General features: G+C 42.2%; 1 long non-coding RNA gene across 1 annotated transcript in view; it reads left to right on the top strand.

Moving 5' to 3' along the window:
* LOC128341779 (uncharacterized) overlaps nt 1-20,179 on the top strand; it is a 204,552-nt gene extending 184,373 nt beyond the window's left edge. Inside the window, exons 3-5 of the long non-coding RNA XR_008314566.1 lie at nt 13,766-13,818; nt 14,629-14,716; nt 19,444-20,179. This is a non-coding gene — a long non-coding RNA (uncharacterized LOC128341779). The remainder of the gene's footprint in view (nt 1-13,765; nt 13,819-14,628; nt 14,717-19,443) is intronic.
* The last annotated feature ends 248 nt before the right edge of the window (nt 20,180-20,427 follow it).

Below are 20,427 nucleotides of genomic sequence, written 5' to 3'. Positions count from 1 at the left end.
ATGATCGTTTTCTACTGTGGCTTCTCTGTCTTTTTATTTGTTGTATTTGTTGTATTGTTTTTATGCCTGTTTTTATATGTTTTTATACGTTTAACATGATGTTTTTATTGTCTTTTTATTGTATGTTTTTAACTTTTGTAAACCGCCTTGGGGTTATCTTTTTAACGAAAGGCGGTATATAAATGCAAAAATAAATAAATAAATAAATAAATTTCCAGTGGGAGACCATATCCAGGGTTTAATCCTGTAATTTATCATCCATGAGAACTGTGCTGTTCAATAGGACTGGGGCTCTACATCCAGTCTCCTTGTTCCTGCCCAAGCAGGTGGGCAACCACAGAATGACAAATGCTCCTAGAACGCATATTCCCCCTATCTCTGTTTGTGGCTGTGTAGAGTACTACTTTGTGTATGTCTCTGTGGCTGCATGGTGGATTTAAGACCTCTTTGGTTTCTGACATGGGTGCTGGTGGCCAGGCATGTATCAGTAAGTTAGTCTTAATTCTATCATTCCCCTGGCTGGACTCAAACCTAGCTTACCCGGCTCCCATCCCAGGTCTCTACAGTGAGCTACCAACATCTTCCCCTACATGAGTGCAGTTGGGCCTCCCTCAGTTGCTTGTTCCCTGTTATATAGAAATCTCTCCTTCATATGAATATTACTTCCATAGAGCAACTTCCCTAAAGAGACTATATGGTTACACTATGTGACTCTCTCCTCCAAAAGGATCTATTCTCAATCTCTATGAGAGGGGTGGCCTCCAAGCTCCAGGCAGTCTTGGAGGAAACCAATTATCTACACCCGTTTCAGACTGGTTTTCGGGCAGGCTATGCAGTGGAGACTAGGGTTGTGCATTTTGTTTTGTTTTCTGTTTTGTTTTTGGCCCGAAACCAAAACACCCCCGTTTTGTTCTTTATTCGAAATCAGCCAATCCAAAACACCCCAATTTTGTTCTTTGTTCGAAATTGCAAAATCCGAATTCAAAATGTTTTGGATTTTAAAAAAAACAGCCCCGGGGCAAAACTAGTGGGTGGGGGTGGTAGGGCCCAATGGGTGGAAGCTACCACCCATATTTCAGAGGAATTGGGCAAGGGGTGATTTTTGGTGAATTTTTGAAGTTTAAGATTTTTTCCCATAGGGAATAATGGAGGTTTCAGCAAAAGTATTGCTTCACGTTGGGGGGAAAGGGCTGGCCCAGAGCAGAGTTGGGTGGGTGGTAGTGCCCAGTGGGGGCAAGGAAGCTGCCAGAATTATTTCAAAGGAATTTGTCAGAGGGCTGATTTTTAAAGATTTAATGGAGTTTATGTGTCTTTAAAGTTCTTCTCCATAAGGAATGATGAAGGTTTCAGCAGCCCCATAACTGCACTTGAGTTACCATGAAATGATTCATAGTTTGTCATTGAAAATCTCATATGCTATCAGAGAATCTACACTCAGAACACCTCAGAAACAACAGAACCCAGCAACCCATGGGGGTGGTTGGCACCCTATGTGCACTACATCACCACTTGCTCCTGGCCACCCCAGTGCCCCCCTGGTGGAGTTATGGGTCTGTTGCATTATGTCATAGTCTCCTGCTTTTCAGAATAAAAGAAGCAGGGATTGTTCAGATCCTATGGGTATCATATCATACATGTGTTTACACCGGCACTTTACCACTGGGGTTGCTGTTGGGACTATTGCTGGATGTCCTCTTTCTGTGGTGTGATTTTTACTTCACAAGTGGCAGTTCAGTTTCTGCTGTATGGCCGAATGCTACTTTGCTACTGTTTCTTCTGGGTTGATTGGAAGAGTCCATGCAGTCGATTCAGTAGTAGAGCATAATTCCCCTATTCTCCTGGTCAGAAATAGTTGAGGAATGCATTATTTTCAAAAGTACTTTTCCCCATTCTCCCTTAGTGAACTTTTCTTCTTAGACTGGAAACAAAACACCAAAGAATAGGATTAGTTTACTCCCCAATATGAACAGTGTCATTTTCTGTTAAAATTACTATGGGAGTAGATTGCTGCAGATTTGCAATGGTAGTTGTGAATGCACCGTTGACTACGATGGGCTACACAGATATTTTTCCAGTTATTAACAAGAGATCTATCTTAAATATAACAAGCAAGAATAAGTCATGACTCTCTGAGCTGGGTCTCATGATCAGTGAGACCCGGTTTTGGAGGGTGCGCAGGGAGAGCGAGCTAAGCCCGCTCTCCCTGCATACGAGCAGGGAGGGAGCCCTGGGCGGCCGGATCGGCTGCCCACATGATTGCCGGCTCCATGACAGAGCTGGTGGGAGCTTGGGGGCTGCACAGCCCCCAGAAGCTCCAGTATGCCCTGTGTGCATGGGCAGGGCATACTGGGGAGACCCACGGAGCCAGAAGGTGACTTTTCGCCTTCCCTCCGGGGGTCTCCCCATGGTGCAGAGCCGCACCGCGGCTACTCGCGATCTGTAAAACCAGGTTTGCGGAGTGCTCACTCTGCAAACCTGGTTTTAGGGCAGGGGTAGTTAGGCGGGTTACCCACCTAGGAAACACTGGGCTTGCAGCCAAGCCTGGTGGTTCACACGGTGGGGCAAAATTGGGCAAGCCTCTGCTAGCCCGATATTGCCCCATTGTGTGAATAGCCTCTGTGTCTCCAGGTTTAATCATCCAGGTTTAATCAAAATCTTGTGAGACACAGAACAGATAAAGCGAAGTAAAGCTGGTTTAGAAATGCACCAAGCAAAGAAACAAGCGTTCTGGTTGATTTCTAGTAGTCACACCTAACAAGATGATGATAATACTCAACTAGTTTTTCAGTAATGTGTACAAGAATGTGCATTTGAATGTGCACGCACTCCAGACCAACAGTGTATGGGTGGACTGCATCCTCTTTCAGTGCTCTTATGCATGTTTGTGTATTTATGTGATTGCACATCCAGTTTATAGTTGTTCTTAGGATCATAGGAAGCTGCCATATACTGAGTCAGACCATTGATCCATCTAGCTCAGTATTGTCTACACAGACTGGCAGCGGCTTCTCCAAGGTTGCAGGCAGGAATCTCTTTCAGCCCTATCTTGGAGATGCCAGGGAAGGAACTTCCATTCATATGCAACCAGGGCAGACCCAGCTTAGGTAAGAGACAAGTCATGCTTGCTACCAGAAGACCAGCTCTCCTCTTAGACCTGGCTTCTGAATCCAGAATGAGATATGCATTATTTATTTTATTTATGAATGTATATCCTGCCTTATCCTAATTAATGTTAACAGCAGAAATTAATCACAATTATTAAAACAACAAATAACAATGCAGTTATAAAACATAGAAGCTAAAACAAACTAAAATAACAGTGGATTAAAACAGTTGCCAAGGATGACAGAAGGTTCAGAACTAAGTGATATTAAAAATGCCTGACAAAACAGGGATGGAATTTCCCTGACTTGAGAAATACAACAGTGTTGGTGCATGTTTCAGGAGGAAGTTCTGTCTTTTGGGTTCCACTACCAAAAGGGCATTCTTCCTAACTGACCTGCCTCACTTCTGAAGCTGCAAAGTACATATGCAGTTTGTAAGTACAAATTAGTGATATCACAGTACATTAAATGCATGCTTAATAATATTTATGGATATGTACCTTATTCTTCCAATCATTAATTAAGGGTCTCCAGTTTTCAGTGGTGATGATGATGATTTTGCATTTTTGTTTACCTTCCTTTGCTCTGATATTTCTTACCAGTTATGAACAGGAAGTGATGGAGACATCTGACATTGTCTTTCGCCAGAAGGTGGCACTATGGGGGCTGGCATCTGCAACACTGGCAGAGAAGAGGAAATATCTATCTTTTTTAGGACCCTGGGACAGAGTGGATAGCTGTAATGGAGAGGCTCACACTACATACAGCCAAACTCCTATATATCACCCTTACTAGTGCTCTAAAATTGAAGCTTCTCTACTAGCAGGCCTTTGGGGAAAGAGAGAGACTACTTCTCATCAATTTCAATAGGAAATCCAACCTAATTGAAAAATTTGGAGTCAACATTTAATGAAAGACAGCCCCCAAACCACCCTACGTTTATGATTGATAGCAGTTTCCTATGAATAGGAAATGGTCAACCTTTGGCCAGCTTTAAGGGCAAGGCTGTTGCCACCCGGAGAGGAAGAGGGGGAGAAGGGGGGGGGAGAACACACAAGCACCTATGTATGACTTGATCTTTCTAAGGTTTTCCTCACTTAACCTTCGTAGATTAATAGAATTTTGGATTTGGAAGGCAACTTGTAGATCTCCTAGTCCAGTCTCCTGTTGAGTGCTGCTACTTCACTTATTCAGCATTTTGAGTTGTAGTCTGGATTAGGAATTTTTTTTTTTAATGGACTCTGTCCCATGGCCCACTGAGCTGGTACCATAATACTGCCTGCTCCTCCACAAATCCACCCATCTACCCCAATTTTGAAATACATATTGATAAAATTTATTTTTCCATTCCCCTCTGTAGAGAATTGACATTAGTCTTACATACTTTGTATGGGTTATTCAGCAGCTGTAATAATGTGAGAATTTAAACAAAACAAAACAAATCAGTCCAAGCTAACTATTGTGTATTTGTTATGTTTTAATATTTAAAAACAATTAACACATTTAAGAAGGGCATTAAGCTAATTATTTTCTTAGTACTCTTGTTAAAACTGTTGAGTTGTATTTACCTGTTATTTTTGTAAACCTTTTTAAAAATAATGTGCCATCTCATCATGGATTTGAAACAGTGTTCCATTTGTTGCTATTATCACATTTTCACAGACAGTTAGGTCTTGTCATTGGTACCTTCTAACTGATAATACACTGATCTGATTTATAAAAATTCAAAACACAGAGGTATTTGATAGTTCATTTTGCATTTACTATCATCCAAGGTAAATATTTGATTATAGAATAGCATCCCTCCATCCGTATCTGTACAAATTGTAGTCTCTCCATCCTTTGATGGGGTTTAACTCTCCATTAGGCCTAAAGTCAAGAGCATAAATCACTGCCACAGTTGGAGATTAGCTGTACAGTCCTATGCATTTTTGTTCTTCAGTAAGTCTCACTATATCCAGTGGATTTAGCATCCACACCCACTGGCATGTATGTTTCACATCCTGTGGAATTTGCTTCCTAGTAAGTAGAATTTTAGTCTGGGTCTGTTTTTGTCTTTGTTCCAAATCCTTTACAAGTTTGCAGTTATGAGGTTTTGTTTACATTGTTTTGCATGCAACTTATTTATCCATAGCAAGGATTGTGAATAAAGAGAACTACATGATTGTTCTATAACAATACCATGTTTTTGTATTTCATCCATTAAATTCAGTATCAACTGAAAGATGAGACTAAGCTCCATTGATTCTTTAATATGGAAGTAATCTGTATATGAGATGACTTTTATATTCAGTCTTGCATTCAAGTAATTGCACTCAAAAGTGAATGCAAAACAATCTAACATGTGGATTTGCTCCTGATCAAAATGCGGGGGAGAGAGACCGGTACACTGAAAAGAATTGTCCAGTTATGCAAATCCATGAACTCTAGGGCATCCTGGACAATATCAGTGCTTGTTACGATACTGGGGTCAGTGCCCATTCCCTGTAGGAGAAGAATAGCAGTTCAGTCCCCAAATAGCAAAGCAAAACCAGTTTGGTGAGAACGCAGCAAAGCAAAAGGTCTTGAGACAGTTCTTTAGTGCTGAAGAACTACAAGGATTTGTTTAAAGAAAAGGTTACAAACAAATGTGATAAAGTCTGTAGCTTAATTTCAGCTGTAGCTCATGGCTGAAGAAAGAGACCAAAACAAACAGCCATCTCTGGAGAGACAAAATTGAGACTAATACTGGAAGAAGAAAGAGGGGAGGCATGCAGCACTTTATCCATGTCCCTACCCGCCCCCCCTCTCAGTGGTCACTATGAGACATTGCAGTTGAGAGCTGATGCTGCCAGGGTCCTAGCTCCAACACTCCCGAGATGGGCACATGTGCGTCCTGGAAGGGGAGGGCAGGGAGGGGCTGCCCGATGCAGCTGGCACTGCAACAGGGAGTACAGTTTTTGGAAGAGGGCTTTAACTCCTAGCTTCCAGTGGTGATAATATAGTAACAATAAAGGTACCCCTTTCAAATCAAGGGCACGCTTGGAACACCTGCACAACCCTTCCCATTCCTGTGTCTCCCTTTTCCCATGTTGCACAATCATACTCACAACCCTGGCCATGGCATGCTGTGCTGTTTTGCTGTAGCTTGAAGAAGCTGGAGTGTGGGCAGGTGGAGCTTGAAGAACTGGGAGTTGGGGCAGGTGGAGGTGGGCATTGCAGGTAAGTATGATGTTTCCAAACAGATTGTAGCCAAAGGTGTTGGTGCTTGGGAGCCATCAAGTGTGGGTGGGATGCTAGAGTGACCATATGAAGCATCCACTCTAGACTGAAATGTCAGTGATGGATGTATGGGATGTCAGTGATGGACAGTATGGATGTATGGGATGTCAGTGATGGACAGTATGGGATGTGCTGTTCCTCTACCCTCAATACAGTGCTCAGTACACAATGTGGGTTGGTTGCCACCATCTTACACAGATTGCAGCTAGCACATGATCACTCCCCCCCCCACCTCAATTTTTTCAGAAACACAACCATTTCTCGAGAGTACACAAGGGGCTTGGAGCCTGGCTGGATGCTTCTCCTTCTCAGCTGTCAGGCAAGAGACAGCTCTGTTATCTATTCCTTAGGGTTACATTAAGCTTGTTACATAAAGCAAGTACTTGGCAAGTGTGTGCTTGTTTCTTTATGTTTAACAGTAGTCAGGTTGGGCTTCTGTGGATCAGGACTATGGCTGGGGGTGGGGACTTTAACTCTGTCCCTAACACAGGTTGAGTATGGATTCCCACATAGCACTTAGGACAAAAGGGAGCTCCCCCCGCCCCATGGTAAATAGCAGCTGGATGGGAGTGGAATTATCTGTGTCCTCCTTAATATTAAGGAAATATAAACATTGTTTGCAAAGCATGTGCTTAAAGTAAAATGTGCTTGGATCCTCATATTGCAGGACCTCTTCCGATTATCAGCTTTTTCATAATTGGTCCACTATGGGACCAGTTTGTCTGGGGCAGCTCAGGAGTTTATAGCAGCCATGACAACTATGGGCCTATCCCAAAGGGTCTCGGGACCAACACACATTGCAGGTCACAAGCTTGATCTGGTCTTTCACTCTGATCAGGGTGGTGTTCTGTGGGTGGGGACTCCTGTTATTTCCCCATTGTCATGGACGAACCACCATCTGCTTAAGGTTGGACTCACAGTCACACCCCACCTTTGCAGGGGCAAGGGGCCCATTAGAATGGTCTGCTCGAGAAGGTTATTGGATCCAATAGGGCTTCAAGAAGCCTTGGAGGGATTTAGTGTTGGCTCTGCCGGCGATCCTTTTTATGCCCTGGTGGAGAACTGGAACAGCAAGTTCACTAGGGCAGTAGACATGTTCACACATAAGCATCCTCTCTGACCCGCTTCAGAATTGGCCCCTTGGTATACGGAAGAACTACGAGGGTTGAAGCGGCAAGGTAGATGACTGGAACGCAAGCAGAGGAAGACTTGACTCGAATGTGACAGATTACAACATAGAGCACATTTGAAGATCTATGCTCTGGCAATACAGGCAGCAAAGAAGCGATTCTTTTCTGCCTGTATTGCATCCGCAAGTTCGCGTCTGGCAGAGTGGTCCAGGGTTGTGAGTGGGCTAGTGAGTGCCCCTCCTCCCTTGAATCAGACTTTGGAACCATCGATTACCTGGTGTGATGTGTTTAATGATTTCTTTGTGGATACAATCTCTCTTATTCGGGCCGACTTGGATTCAAACTCCACAATTACTGCAGTGTCTGGATTGGAGATGCCCAGTGACTCCTCTTATGTGGTTTGGCTGGATCAGTTTCAGTTTGTGACTCATGAGGATGTGGACAAGCTCCTTGGAGCGATGCAGCCTACCACCTGTTCTCTTGACCCTTGCCTGACGTGGCTAATACTATCTGGCAGGGAGGTTGTTGTAGAAGGCCTGGTAAAGATAATAAATGCTTCTCTGAGGGAGGGCAGAATGCCTCCATGTCTTAAGGAGGCAATTATTAGACCACTTCTGAAGAACCCTGCCCTGGATTCCTCAGAGTTGAGTAACTATAGGACTGTCTCTAACCTTCCGTGGCTGGGCAAGGTATTTGAGAGGGTGGTGGCCTCCCAACTCCAGGCACTCTTGGATGAAACTGATTATCTAGACCCGTTTCAGACAGGCTTTCAGCTGGGCTATGGGGTGGAGACTGCCTTGGTCAGCCTGATGCATGATCTCCAACTGGCAATTGACAGAGGAAGTGTGACTCTGTTGGTCCTTTTGGACGTCTCAGCGGCTTTTGATACTATCAGCCATAGTATCCTTCTGGAACGTCTGAGGGGGTTGGGGGTGGGAGGCACTTTCTTTGTGGTGGTTCCACTCCTATCTCTCAGGCAGATTCCAGATAGTGTCTCTCAGGGATTGTTGTTCTTCAAAAACTGAACTTCAGTATGGTGTCCCTCAGGGCTCCGTATTGTCTCCGATGTTGTTTAACATCTACATGAAACTGCTGGGTGAAATCATCAGATTTGGTGCAGGGTGTTATCAGTATGCTGATGACACCTAAATCTTTTTCTCCATGTCACCGTCATCAGGAGAAGGCATAACCTCCCTAAATGCCTGCCTGGAGGCAGTGATGGGCTGGATGAGAGGTAACAAGCTGTGACTGACTCCAGATAAGACGGAGGTACTTATTGTGTGAGGTCGGAACTCGGGAGATGATTGTGATCTGCCTGTTCTGGATGGGGTCACACTTCCCCAGAAGGAACAGGTACGTAGTCTGAGGGTGCTTCTAGACACAAAACTCTCCCTGGTGTCCCAGTTTGAGGCAGTGGCCAGTGGTGCCTTTTATCCGCTTGGTCTGATATGCCAGCTGCGTCCATTTCTTGAGGTAAATGACCTCAGAACAATAGTACATCTGCTGGTCACCTGCAGACTTGACTATTGCAGTGCACTCTATTTGGGGCTGCCTTTGTACGTAGTCCGGAAACTGCAGTTAGTCCAGAATGTGGCAGCCAGATTAGTCTCTGGGTCATCTCAGAGAGACCATATCACTCCTACCTTAAAACATCTACACTGACTGCCAGTAAGTTTCTGGGTAGAGTTTTGGTTATAACCTATAAAGCTTAAACAGCTTGGGCCCTGGGTATTTAAGAGAACGTCTTCTTCACTATAAACCACACTGCCCACTGAGATCATCTGGAGAGGTTCATCTGCAGTTGCCACCGGCTCATCTGGTGGCTACTCGGGGACAGGCCTTCTCCATTGCTGCCCTGAGGCTTTGGAACACTTCCTGCTGAAATAAGAGCCTCCCCATCTCTTGCAACTTTCAAATGGGCAGTCGAGATGCATTTGTTCACCCAGGCTTTTAATTAGATACTATTTTAATTGTGTTTTAATAGTTTTAAGTTTTAAAATTTTAATTATTGAAATGTTTTAATCTTTTATTGGCTGTTTTTATTGTTTTGTAAACCGCCCAGAGAACTTGCGTTTTGGGCAGTATATAAATGTATTAAATAAAAATAAATAAATAAATGTGGTGTGTAAGGAGGATTGTTTTAACATTTCAATTTTTATGTGCAAGAGTCTAAAAATCCATTGTGTTTATGCCTGTTATTACTGATAACTATGATTCTGTCTCTGATCACAGCAAAAGAAATCCTAGAAGATGTCAGACTCTTAAGAATGCCATGCCTATAATGTCCCCATGGCCACTGTCGTTTTGGCTATTTGAAGCACTAATACTGATCACATGACTTAGAAATTCCCTGGGAGTAAATTTGTAAAGTCAACTTATTTCTTCATAAAACAAACAGTGCAATTTTCCTTCTAAATAGACTTCTTCCCTCTCTTTTTAGCTGCTGATTATTATTATTATTATTATTGAAACATTTTTATACTGCCCAAAATTTACGTCTCTGGGTGGTTTACAACAGAATAAAAACAAAGTAAAACATTCGTTAAGACAAAAAGGGGGGGGACACACACACATTACAACAATTTAAAAATTTTAAAATAATATTTTAAAACAGCATTAAAACCATTTAAAACCATCAAAACAACATTAATTAAAAGCCTGGGTGAAGAAATGTGTTTTTAAAGACTTTTTAAAAGCTGTCAGAGATGGGGAGGCTCTTATTTCACTAGGGAGCACATTCCAAAGCCTCGGGGCAGCAGCGGAGAAGCCCTGTCCCTGAGTGGCCACCAAACGAGCCAGTGGCAGCTGCAGACTGACCTCTCTAGCAGATCTCAGTGGGTGGTGGGGTTCATGCAGAAGAAGGCGTTCCCTTAAATACCCAGGGCCCAAACTGTTTAGGGCTTTATAGGTTATAACCAGCACCTTGTATTTTGCCCGGAAACATATTGGCAGCCAGTGTAGCTCCTTCAATACAGGAGTTATATGGTCTCTCTGAGATGACCCAGAGACCAGCCTGGCTGCCGCATTCTGGACCAACTGTAGCTGCCGGACTACATACAAGGGCAGCCCCACATAGAGCACATTACAGTAATCCAGTCTGGAGGTTACCAGCAGATGTACCACTGTTTTGAGGTCATTCACCTCAAGAAATGGACACAGCTGGTGTATCAGCCGAAGCTGATAGAAGGCACTTCTGGCCACCACCTCAACCTGGGACACCAGGGAGAGGCTTGGATCCAGAAGCACCCCTAGACTGCGTACCTGTTCTTTCTGGGGAAGTGTGACCGCATCCAGAACAGGCAGATCAAAATCCTCTCTTGAGTTCCGACTCTGCACAATGAGTACCTCTTTCTTCTAACTCCTTCTTCTAACTTCTTCTTCTCCTCCTTCTAACAAACAGTCACAGTTTGTTATTGCTCATCCAGCCCATCACTGACTCCAGGCAGGCATTTATGGAGGTTTTGCCCTTTTCCCGATGTATTTTTATGTATTTGTAGTTTTACATTTATATCCCACTCTTCCTCCAAGGAGCCCAGAGCGGTGTACTACATACTTGAATTTCTCTTCACAACAACCCTGTGAAGTAGGTTAGGCTGAGAGAGAAGTGGCCCAGAGTCACCCAGCTAGTTTCATGGCTGAATGGGATTTGAACTCGGGTCTCCCTGGTCCTAGTCCAGCACTCTAATCACTACACCACGCTGACTCCCAATGAGTTGACATGGAGAAATAGATTTAGGTGTCATCAGCATACTTGTAGCACCCTGCACCAAATCTCCTAGTGATCTCTCCCAGCGGTTTCATGTAGATATTAAACAACATTGGAGACAATATGGAGCCCTGGGGAACACCATACACAAATTCAGATTTTGAAGAACAGCAGTCTCCAAGGAACACCATCTGGAACCTGCCTGAGAGGTAGGAGCGGAACCACTGCAAAGCAGTGCCTCCAACTCCCAACCCCCTCAGATGCTCCAGAAGGATACTATGGTCAATAGTATCGAAAGCCGCCAAGAGGTCCAGAAGGACCAACAGAGTCACACTTCCTCTGTCAATTCCCAATTTGAGATCATCCATCAGGCTGACCAAAGCAGTCTCCAACGCATAGCCAGCCCGATAGCCAGTTTGAAATGGGTCAAGATAATCAGTTTCATCCAAGACTGTCTGGAGCTGTGAGGCCACCACCCTCTCAGTTACCTTGCCCAGACACGGAAGGGTGGAGACAGGCCTGTAGTTCAAGTCTGAAGGATCCAGGGTAGGCTTCTTCAGAAGCAGTCTAATAATTGTCTCCTTAAGACAAGGAGGCATCCTACCTTCCCTCAGAGACACATTTATAATCTCTACCAGGTCTTCTACAACAACCCCCCTGCCAGATAATATAAGCCATGTCGGACAAGGGTCAAGAGAACAGGTGGTAGGTTGCACCATTCCAATTGGCTTGTCCTCATCCTCAGGAGTCACAAACTGGAACTGATCCAACCTAATCATACAAGAGGAGTCGCTGGACACCTCCACATCAGACACTGAGGTAATTGTGCAGCCGGAGTCTAAGTTGGCCCGAATACGAGAGATTTTCCCCACAAAGAATTCATTAAACACATCACAGTGGGTAATCGATGGTTCCAGATTCTGATTCAAGGGAGGAGGGGCACTCACTAGCCCTCTCACAACCCTGATGTGAACTTCCGGATGTGAACTTGCGGATGTGAACTTGCAGATGCAATACAGGCAGAAAAGAATCGCTTCTTTGCCGCACATATCGCCTGAGCATAGGTCTTCAAATGAGCTCTATGTTGCAATCTGTGTTGCAATCTATGGATTCAAGCCAAGTCTTTCTCCACATGCGCTCCAGTCATCTACCTCACCACTTCAGCCCCCGTAGTTCTTCCGTATACCAAGGGGCCAGTTTTGAAGCAGGTCGGAGAGGACGCTTAGGAGCAATCATGTCTACTACCCCAGTGAGTTTGCTGTTCCAATTCTCTACCAGGGCATCAACAGGCTCACCAGCAGAGCCAACACTAAATCCCCCCCCCCCAGGCTTCTTGAATTCCTATGGGATCCAATAACCTTCTCGGGCGGATCATCCTAATAGGTCCCTCGCCCCTGTCAAGGTGGGAAGCTATTGTGAGTCCGACCTTAACCAGAAGGTGGTCCGTCCATGACAATGGGGAAATCACAGGATTCCCCACCCACGGAACACCACCCTGATCAGAGTGAAAGACCAAATCAAGCATGTGACCAGCAATGTGCGTCGGCCCCGAGACCACTTGGGATAGGCCCATAGTCGTCATGGCCACTATGAACTCCTCAGCCACCGTGGACAAATTGGTCCCAAAGTGAACATTGAAGTCGCCCAGCACCACAAGCCTGGGTGACTCCAACACCAATTCTGAGACCAAGTCCGTCAGCTCGGTTAGGGACTCTCTTGAGCAGCGGGGCGATCGCGGCACACCAACAGAAGTCCCAGTCTATCCCTGGTCCCCAGACTTAAGTGCACACATTCGATATGGTCCGACACTCTAACAGGGATCCTGGTAATGGAAAAGTTAGTAGTAGTAGTAGTAGCCCATATTTTCAAAGCAGGAGTTGTTTGTTTATGCTTTTTAAATTTTAAATGCTTTGTTAGATATTTTCATCAAAATACAATAACAGATGAGTATTGAGAAACATATTACAGATAATAATGACTTGTAATTTTAGCATAAGGTTCCCCTGCATAATTCAATTAAATAACCAGTTTTAAACATCAAGGAGAAAAGAAAGGTGGGCGGGGTAGAAATTCAGCTGTCTTTTACAACTGAACATTCACTTTCACCATAAATAAATGTAATTTAGGGCATTAGGGTCATGTACTGGATATTTACCCTCTTCTATATATCTCCATACGTGTTCCCATCTGGCATAGTATAATGTGCTTTGGTCTTGATGGGTATCATTTTTCAGTTATAAAGGAACTCTGTCCATAACCATTGTAGACCATATTTTGTTGAACCATGTTCTAATTGCAATGTGACCTTTTCCCCCCATTGTGAGATGATGAAAAACTTCGCTGACATAGTTAAAAGACTAAAGAGTTCTTTATTTAACGAAGTGGATTGGATCTGTAATAGTAAGTCTAATAAATAATTCAACGAATTTAAGTCCAGGTCTGTATTTAGTATTGCTCTAATATGTTTATATACATGTATGTACATGTTTTGTACACATAGCCAACATTGATATATAAACAGACAAGACCACCATTGGTGATAAAAGGAACCTTTTTCCCTGCAGCCTTTCCAACACAAAGGGGACGTGCCTGGATTTGTCACAGCTAAATTTGAAGGGTAAGATGCCTTCTGGTTAATATTTTATCATTCTCTTCTTTAATGTTCAAAGAAGAAGAAATCATTGAATAGGACTTCCAGATAATCTTCTATTGATTATCAGTGATTTCTTGATTCAAGTCCTGTGCCCATTTCTTTTTATATAAGGTGCAATCCTATTTTTCATTCAGTCGTATGTCATATATTTGAGATAGTATTCTTTTATTATACTTGGTATTGTCCATTATTATTATTTTTTTAAGTGTTCTCGGACGAGTATGTTTTTGAGTATGGGAGTTATCATGTGAGTTATTTGATTATATTGATACAATGGGAGATGTGTATCTTTTGTTTTAGCAATTAATTCATGCTTTGAGATTATTTTGTTTTTATCAACAAAATTATGTAACTTTGTAAGTCCATGTTTTCACCAGTATTGAAGTGAATTGATTTCAGTACCAGGCCTCCCCCAAAAAATTTGACCTTGAAAGTGATGGGGATAGAGCCATTAGGTGATGGGGATAGAGCCATTGTATAATGCCATTTGTCCCAAATTAATATTGAATTGAATTTAATGGGTTGTCTTTGCACATTTATGGTCTGTGCAAAGGTTTTCCAGGTTTGCCATGAAATTTCTTCAGTCTTTGGGGATAGCAAAATTGATTCTCCAGGTTCACCCATGTTTAGTCATCATAAGACAATATACGTTTAGGTAGACATGAGAACATTGTAGAGTCATAGTATAGTTGTAGGTCTGGATATTTTAGGCCTCTTTTATTTGCTTGTTGTTCTAATATCGCTCTTTGTATTCTTGGTTTCTTATAACTCCAGATAAACCTGTCCAATATCTGCTGCCATTGTAAAAGCTGGGCTTTAGAGATAGTACATGGAATCGTCTGAATTAGAAAAAGAATTTTTGGTAAGATTATCATTTTTATTAGATGAATTCATTGTAACCATGATAGCTTCAGAGAATTCCAGTTGCAAAGATCTTGTTCAGTTTTTTGAAAGAGTAGTATGTGGTTAACCTCAACAAGTGGAGCATCTTTAATTGGAATCCAGATTCCTAGTCACTTCCATTTTTCTTTTGCCCATTTGAATTATTATATAAGTCATAGCTCATGTTGTAAATATATAGATCTTCTTCCACTGAAGTATTATAATTAGAAATTATGGATTTACTGATGTTAATGCTAAAACCTGATCCTGAGGTCTTCTAAGATACTTTTAATGATCAAAATTGCTTGTTTTGTATTAGTCAGGTATAAGCTGATGTTGTCTGCATATAGATTGATCTTATGCCCCATTTCCTTAACTCAAAGTCCTTTAATATTCAGTGATGACCTCATTGCATTTGCCAAAGGTTTGACAGAAAGGGCAAATAGTAATGGGGATAATGGACAGCCTTGTCTAGTTGTCCTCTGGATTTTAAAGTTTTCTGAGTAAAGCCCATTAACAAGTACCTTGGTTGTAGGAATATCATATAAAGAACTTATTATTTTCTTTAATTTTGATCCAAATTAAAGTTTGTCCAACAGGTGCTGCAAATACTTAGGTTCTAACTTATCAAAATCTTTTTCAGTATCTAAAGCCAATATAGCGAGAGGAATTTTGTTCTTAGAATAACTTATAATATAAAGGGTCCTTCTTGTGTTATCTGCCAGATTTCTTTTATGAATACATCCAGATTGGTTAGGATATATATATATATATATTAAAAAAAAACAAATATATATATATATATATATAAAATAATCAATGAAATTGTTCGGTCTTCTAGCTAATATTGTTATGAATAGTTTTGCGTCTTGATTTACCAGTGATAAAGGTCTGTAAAATCCAAGATTTGTGAGGTCCTTATCTGGCTTAGAGATTACCACATATGGGCTTCTTTCCAAGTCTGAGGAATTTTCCTGCTATTTAAGACATCATTAAATAATACAGGGCCAGTTCAGATGATACTTTCAATGTGTGAGTAGATTCCTCTACCCATGTACAAATGATTAGGGCTGTGCACAAAGCGTTTTGTACACATCCTATGGGGGGCGGCAAAGAGCAGGCCCTTTAAAAGGAGGAAAGCAGGTCTTACCTGCCCTTCCCTTGCTCCTCTACCATCCCCTGCCAGCCCTGGGTGGCACTGTATGTATTCAGCAGCCAGGCTCTCTGTTTGCCCAGCTACATCTTGCTGGGAACAGAAAGTTTCCTGTTCCCAGCAGCCTTTGGGCAGCGTCAGGAAGGAATTGGCATCTGAGCATGTGTGGATGCCATCTTGAGTGTTCAGTGTTGCTGAACACTTAAGTTGGTGTCCTTAAGTGTCACCCCTGGTCCCTTTTCTTCACTCCTCCACAATCTAGAACTCCACTTACAGCCTCTTCAGTCACTCCACCCACATTTATCCCTGCTAGGATATGACAGAGCATTTTGCACAGCAATATCCCAGTCAAGTTGAGAGTGAAGGATTGAAACAGAGAGGACGCAAGAGGAGAGATCCCAAGGTGGGGTGGGGGAAACCAGGCCACCAGACAAGTTGCTTAGGGTATAGGTGTCAGCACTTCTATCTAGTTTTTGCAGGTAGGTTCCAGACCTCACCCAGACTAACAAACAAACCCATCCCCCCGAACCCCACAAGAATGCATTATTTCCCCAGAAAATGTGAGGAAACTCTCCCATTGAAAAGCATGGGGCATGAAACCGTATAGAGATAGGAAAGGCTAGAGTCACACAGAGAGAAAAGAGGTTGGTATTTGAAGGAATTCTTGTAAATTGCAAGCCCTTTTACACACACACACACACACACACACACACACACACACACACACACACCCCTCTACACTTGGGGTGAACCCTGAAATCACCAAACATGCCCATTTAATTTGTGTACTTCAAGCTAGCAGGCAGGTAAGCATGTCTCCATTGAAGACAAAGGAACCAAAGCTCCCAGTTCTGCCTTGGGAGAGTATAACATCTCAACAGTTGATCACTGTGCATAACTCTGACATTTTACACACTTATATCTATGGGAAGGTGCTGTGTCTGAAGCAGGAATTACAACTAAGGAAGCCTGGGGACCATACAGAGAGGGGAGTGATAGGCCTACATCTGTGAAAGGAAGATACAGTAGGATTGTGATTGGAAGAATATACTCTCCTCACATTGGTCTGTTCATCTGAATGTGTTTTCCAAGTGGGTATAACCCCCCCCCCAGATACATTAGTCATGTGCTTAACTATCATTTGAATTTTATTTATATTTATTTTTTGTAACAAATCAATTGGGAAGCCATCTGGTCCAGGGCATTTGTTACCAGAACTGCTCCAAGGTGCTGGCTAGACACCTCAGCTATGCTTTTGACTTGAAGTAGGGAAAGTAGCTTGGCTTGAGGCAGCAGTTCAGTTGCAGTATCAATTTGAGCAAGTTTTGGCTTATTGAAAAAACGAGGAAGAAGGAATACAGTTCACAGGTTTTATTAAGAGTATTTATTTGTACCCTTATTTATTAAGGGTAAAATGGGGAAGAGAAGGCAAATGTTTGGTTAGACAACACAGCCAATCTTGGCTGATATTTTAACAGAGTTTTACTGGAAATAATTTAGCTAAGTTCCTAAAAGTAAATTATGTTGGCTAAGGCTCAGATCAGAGCCCGGCTTAAGGCTTGCCATGAAAAGTGCTTGCGAAGCAGGGAGGGAGGCAGAGAAGCAATGAGGAGACTTAGAAGGGTAAGAGGTTAGTTTTACCTATCCTTCCCAGGTAAGTTGGTGCATTTGTTGCATGTTGGCAGAGAGGCCTCCCACAGGGAACAGGCGGGGAACAGGAGCAAGGAGCAAAGGGCTACAATTTGCGTGTGAGAGAGTCTGTAGGATAGTGATCCAAACAGATTCTGAGGCCATGTGCTTTGGCCATAGATATACCTCAAAACATGCCCTGAGGCAATTTCCAAGCCATTGTGCCTAACCAGAGGGTGGCAAATTCCATGAAAGACAAAAGAAGTTCATTGCTACTCAAACTTAATCATTCTGAGTGTAGCTGGCCCAACAAAGACTAGAGGGAGATATGCAAATATGATTTACATAGTGAACAGAGCTGTGCTTGTTTGACTGTCTTAAGACCAGGATGTCTTCCAGCTGTTAAAAGATTAAACATCTGTAGTTTTTATGAGCCTCTCCACTGGGTCCTTGCCAGCCAATTTGTTAATTCATGATGAGTTTTGGAAATGTGCCACTTATTTGCATTACTCCCAAAGAGTGCTTTACTGTTATCTCTTTTGGACAAGGATTCCTCCCATCATTAACTTACCTTTTGAAGTAGGGTCTGAATAGCCTGGCATGTCTTATTATCAAAGGGGTTGGAGCATTCTTTTCAGTCTTGTTAGCCGCTAGATCTGAAGGCCTGTGTTTCTCAACCCATTTGGAGCCAAGCCCCTTGACTAGGCAGGGTGAAGTGGGTATTAAGATCATGAGCCCATGATCCAGCGAGATGGAGTAGAGGGGTGCTCTCTGTACTATGGCTCGCTGGCAACACATTTGCCCAATTTAATGGATGTTATAGCTTGAGTAATGTCTGTTTGAGTAGCTTGAGTAATGTCTGTTTCTGTAATAGGATCTTCCATTATATTAGCATATGAAGATGTGAAGATGCACATTTACAAATTTGTCACTATTATCTGGTTGCAGTATTTCCGAAGTACAGGAGAACTTCCGTATTTGTGAGGGGTCCATTCTCTGCTACTACCGCGGATACGGAAACCGCGAATACAGAGTCATTGGGGCAATGCAAACAACAGGTTTAGGTTCCCGGTGGGCATAAAGAGTTCCAAAAATGGGGGTTAAAGGTCCTAGAAATGTGGGGGGAGTAGCCTACTGTGCATTGAGGGTCCTCAGCAGTTCAGCAGTGAACCCCAATATTATAAAATCAGCCTAAAATCACGTTATTTGGGAGGGGTGTGTTTTTTCTTCAAAAGGAGCCATTTTGGCCACCCCAACTCTTTTCTGTCCTCCCCCTTCCCCAGTATACCAAGATCAGGTGTCAATTACCCAACCGCAGACATGCAAAACCGTGGATACTGAGTCCATGATTAACTAGGTTCTCCTGTATATAGTGTTTTATAGTATTTGGTTAAGTCATCCAAGATATCTGTGGATTTGTTAAATTCTTATGGTCTTTTGATGTAAGTAATTCAATAATTTTGGACTGAATTTTGTTATTTATTCTTCTGGCTAGGTATTTACTGGCTTGAGTGCCATTTTTGAATGCAAATATGATTAATATTTAGATACCGCTTTTCAACAAAAGTTCCCAAAGAGGTATATATGTATAGATAGATAGAAATGAATAAATAAATAAAATGGCTGCCTGTCTCCAAAGGGAACCAGCAACAGCCACTGGAGGGATAATATGCTGGGGACAGATAGGGCCAGTTGCTCTCCCCCTGCTCAATAAAGAGAATCACCACTTTTAAAGGGTGCCTCTTTGCTCAGTTAGCATAATAGTTTTGTCAAAAAAATAATAATTGTTTCTGAATTACATGAGAATGTAAAAAGTTCAGTTTTGTTCCAGCTTTTTGGAGTTGATTGCATATATTTTTTATTTCCTGTTCTTTTATGTTCAGGTTCCAGATTTTTAATAATTTGCATAATTTTTTCTATTTCAGAGTTCCTGTATTTTGAGGCCTGCGATGCCTGGCTTATGCATTCACTTCGAAACATGGCTTTAAATACTTTCTTTGTTGATAGAATTCTTGGATTTTGTTCTCTAATTGTTTTACAATATGTTTGTTATTTAATAAGATGTATTTAATCTTGATAAGTTCCTTTTCATTGTCTTTTTCTCAAATTGTATCCAACCTGTAATCCAATTTGACTCTATTTTATCACCAATAAAAGTTTTTTGTAAATATAACCACAAAGGTGTTGAAATATATATGTAGTTGATTCTAGAATATGTTTAATGTATATTAGAGTAAAATGTATAGTCTCTTTCCAATGGGTGTCCTTCTCTCCATTTATCTATTAAGTTGAATTTTTCAGACAATTGTTGCAAAGCAAAGTTTTGGATTGTTTCTGAGTACATTTCTTTGTTAGACATGTCCAAGATTGAGTTGATTAATGTATCAAAATCTCCTTCTATAATCCAATTTTTAATGTTTTTTTTTGTAATTTTTTAAAAAAGTGATTTAAGGAAAAAGTGTTGTTTGGTATTAGGGGCATAAATTGAGCCCAGCATCGTAGGTTTTTCAGATAAAATGCCTTTATAAAAATGTATCATCTTCAGGATCAGCATGTGTTTTAGATGGTCTAAAAGGACAGCCGTTGGAGGTTAATACGGCCACCCTTCTTGATCTGGATGTTACATGCTATGGGAAATTAAAATAGCTGAAAAGCTTTAAAGTTGTGGTTTGTTTTTTGTATGCGTTTCTTGCAGAAATACAACATTGGCTTGCTGTTTACACAGTGAGGCTGTTCTCATGAGCAGCCAAGACAGAGCTAAGGCAGCCAAGCCCAGGTGTGGCTGCCCGTGAGAACCACCAGGAGCCACACAGCTCCTGGCATCACCTCGGCGGCAGACCCGGCTATGAAGCCTAGCTCTTAAATGGGGTTAAGGGAGTGAGTGCTCTCTTAACCCTATTTAATTGACT

The sequence above is a fragment of the Hemicordylus capensis genome, chromosome 2 (genome assembly GCF_027244095.1).
Source record: "Hemicordylus capensis ecotype Gifberg chromosome 2, rHemCap1.1.pri, whole genome shotgun sequence".
Classification (NCBI taxonomy): domain Eukaryota; kingdom Metazoa; phylum Chordata; class Lepidosauria; order Squamata; family Cordylidae; genus Hemicordylus; species Hemicordylus capensis.
This window is presented reverse-complemented; position numbering and strand designations above follow the sequence as displayed.